Source organism: Armigeres subalbatus, unplaced genomic scaffold (genome assembly GCF_024139115.2).
Source record: "Armigeres subalbatus isolate Guangzhou_Male unplaced genomic scaffold, GZ_Asu_2 Contig1044, whole genome shotgun sequence".
NCBI classification, from domain to species: Eukaryota; Metazoa; Arthropoda; class Insecta; order Diptera; family Culicidae; genus Armigeres; species Armigeres subalbatus.
The window spans coordinates 37,639-41,820 of NW_026941786.1; positions in this window are offsets into that span (position 1 = coordinate 37,639).

Genomic DNA, 4,182 nt, shown 5'->3' on the forward strand with positions numbered 1-4,182 from the left:
GGCTTCGGAATGAGATTTTGAGTAACCTTCAGGGGATCAAGGTTTCATTTCAGATTGCTAGGAAGGGTGACTGCCGCGTTTTGCCGGGATCCTTTGACGATCGCAAACGTCTTCTTCACTATTTAACTGAGAAGCGCCATAAATTCTTCACATACGACGACAAAACTGAGCGATTGTTCAAAGTCGTCTTGAAAGGTCTCCCCAGTGATGACAAATCACTGGATGAGATTAAAATTGAAATTTCTCAATTACTTGGATTTTCACCAGTCCAAGTAATTAAGATGAAAAAGAAATCCCATTCTGGTACTTCCCAGAGGGCATTTCTCAAGAATTTTATTTAGTTCATTTTAACAAAAGTGAACTAAATAATATGAAAAGTTGGAAAAGGCCTGTATTATGTCTCATGTCCGTGTTACATGGGAACATTTCCGCAGGCCTGGGGAAATTCAAAACCCTACCCAGTGCCGTAAGTGCCAAAAGTGGGGTCATGGAACCAAACATTGTCACATGGATGCTAAATGCATAATTTGTGGTGGAACCTCTCACGCCAAGGACGCATGTCCTGTGAGAGAAGATTCCAATAAATTTAAGTGCGCAAACTGTGGGGGCAGTCATAAATCCAATTTCTGGGAATGCCCTTCACGCAAAAAGTTTTGAATTCCGTGCAAAATTGATGTCGGGAAATTCCAATCGGATCCCAGATTCAACGGGTAGAAAATTTTCAAACGCTCAAATTTCGAAACCGGTTACCGGTCGAGCAATTCATACCCACCACAATTCACAAACAAATTTTGCCGCTCGACAACGGGTAGCAAGCACTTCAGTAAATTCCAATTTTTCCAATGTACCTACGTATGCAAACATCGCTGCTGGTAGACCAAATTTCTCTTCTCAAAATGAGGTTTATACCCATGTCCCAACGGAAAATAACGGTCATGTTGCCGATTCAGGTAGCATGACTGCTTCCGATTTTGATTTTTAACTGAACAATTGCATCACATGATTGATGCAATGTTCAAAACAAATACCATTCCTGAAGCTGTTCAGGTTGGTATAAAGTACACACAAAAATTGTTATCGGACTCCGTTTCAATGGATCCAAATAATTGTGTGAAAGTTCTAAATTGGAATGCCCGCTCTCTAAAGGGTAAGGAAGATGAATTATTCAACTTCCTTTCAGTTCATAATGTGCATATTGCCATTATAACTGAAACGTATTTAAAACCAGGACTCTCCATTAAAAGAGATCCAAACTATTTTATATACAGAAATGATCGTCTTGACAGCGCCTGTGGTGGGGTCGCCATTGTCATTAATAGACGTATCAAACATAAATTATTTTCTTCGTTTGAAACCAAAGTTTTTGAAACCTTGGGAGTTTCTGTTGAAACAAATTTTGGTCAATTTTCCTTCATTGCAGCCTATTTGCCTTTTCAATGCAATGGGCAACAAAAGAATTTGTTGAAAGCTGATCTTCAAATTCTGACTCGCAACAAATCAAAATTCTTCGTAATTGGTGACTTCAATGCCAAACACCGTTCATGGAATAATGCTCAAAGCAATTCCAATGGTAAAATTTTATTTGAAGATTGTTCTGCGGGATATTATACTATTCAATATCCCAATGGACCAACTTGTTTTCTTCCAGTCGAAATCCTTCTACAATTGATTTAGTTTTAACGGATTCAAGTCAGCTGTGTGGCCAATTGGTAACTCATGCTGACTTTGACTCTAATCACCTTCCTGTGACATTTGAAATCTCACAAGAAGCCATTTATAATCCAATCAGTTCTACTTTTAATTATCATAGAGCTGATTGGGATTTATATAAAACATATATCGATAGGAATTTTGATGTTAATATTCCTTTGGATACCAAAAGTGATATTGACAATGCGCTCGTATCTTTGACAAATTTAATTGTCGAAGCCAGAGGCATTACAATTCCGAAATGTGAAGTTAAATTCAACTCCATTATTATTGACGACGATCTTCAGCTACTGATCCGTCTTAAAAATGTGAGAAGAAGGCAATACCAAAGAACTCGCGATCCCGCGTTGAAAGTTATTTGGCGAGATTTGCAAAATGAAATTAAAAAACGTTTCGCTATTCTGAGAAATACCAACTTTGAGAATAATGTCTCGAAGTTGGATCCCAGTTCGAAACCCTTTTGGAAATTAACAATAATTCTTAAAAAACCTCAAAAGCCAATTCCAGCGCTTAAAGAGGGAAATAAAATTTTATTAACAAATGGCGAAAAGGCTCAAAAACTTGCTCAGCAGTTCGAGAGTGCCCATAATTTTAGTCTAGGTCTCACTAGTCCAATTGAGGATCAGGTTACACGAAGCTTCGAAGACATTCTCAATCAAGAGAATGTTTTTGACCCTTCGTTGGGAAACCAATTTGGATGAAGTGAGATCTATTACTAGAAAATTTAAAAATATGAAAGCCCCAGGTGATGATGGTATTTTCTACATACTTATCAAAAACTTCCTGAGAGCTCTTTATCCTTTTTGGTTAATTTGTTTAACAAATGTTTTCAATTGGCATACTTCCCAGATAAATGGAAAAACGCCAAAGTTGTTCCAATTTTGAAGCCGGACAAAATCCAGCTGAGGCTTCTAGTTATCGCCCAATCAGTTTGCTTTCTTCAATATGCAAACTGTTCGAAAAGATTATTTTAAATAGAATGATGGATCATATTAATGACAATTCTAATTTTGCTGATGAGCAATTTGGTTTTCGCCATGGGCATTCAACCACTCATCAGTTATTAAGAGTTACGAACTTAATTCGGCTCAACAAATCTGAAGGATATTCGACTGGAGTTGCTCTTCTTGATATAGAGAAAGCATTTGACAGTGTTTGGCATGAAGGTTTGATTGTAAAATTGATGAATTTTAATTTTCCTCTGTACATCATTAAACTGATCCAAAATTATTTATCAGATCGCTCACTGCAGGTAAACTATCAGAATACTAAATCTGATAGATTACCTGTAAGAGCTAGTGTTCCCAAGGCAGCATACTGGGGCCCATTTTGTATAACATTTTTACTTCTGACTTACCTGATTTACCACCAGGGTGTCAAAAATCTTTGTTTGCAGATGACACAGGTCTCTCAGCCAAAGAGCGTAGCCTTCGTGTCATTTGTAGTAGATTGCAAAAAAGTTTGGATATTTTCTCCACTTACTTGCAAAAATGGAAAATTTCCCCGAATGCTTCCAAAACTCAGCTTATAATTTTCCCACATAAGCCGAGAGCTTCTTATTTGAAACCTTCTAGCAGACATATTGTCACTATGAATGGGGTTCCAATTAATTGGTCTAGCGAAGCTAAATATTTAGGACTTCTGCTAGATCAAAATTTAAAAATCACATTGAAGGCCTTCAAGCCAAATGTAACAAATATATTAAGTGTCTATATCCACTTATAAACAGAAAATCAAAACTTTGTCTAAAGAACAAACTTTTGATTTACAAACAAATTTTCAGACCAGCCATGAAGTATGCAGTGCCAATATGGGCTAGTAGCTCCAATACAAGAAAGAAGGCACTTAAGAGGATTCAAAATAAAATTTTGAAAATAATTCTGAAGTTGCCTCCGTGGTATAGTACCAATGAACTTCATAGAATTTCTAATATTGAGACATTGCAACAAATGTCCAACAAAATAATTTCAATTTTAGACAAAAATCGTTGCAATCTTCTATTGCAACGATTAACTCCTTGTACCCTTAGTATAAAATAGGTTAAGATTAGTTTAAGTTGAAAACATTGTAATTCCTACATGGTTCAATTCAACCAGAGGAAATATTCTAACTGCCAGAGGCAATTGAAATGTATTAATAATAACTAAAAATATAACATAGCAAATAAGGATGATAGTGTTAAGAAAACACGGAACACCTAGTCTAAGAGATGAATGCATGTATTAGATAATTAGCAAATAAAATTAGTTAAAAAAAAAATAAAAAAAAAAAAAACTCCGTCCAGAATTTAGTTTTCAGTAGTTTTGTAAAAGCATATTACGCAATATTTAACGAACAAAACAGTTTTGTACCCCGCAATACCCGCAGTAAAACATCATGCACTACACTATTGAACTCTTAAACTTTGTGGATCATGTATAAAATTCTGCCTAAATTCACCATTTTGTATGATACAGGAATTTGAAAAATTGC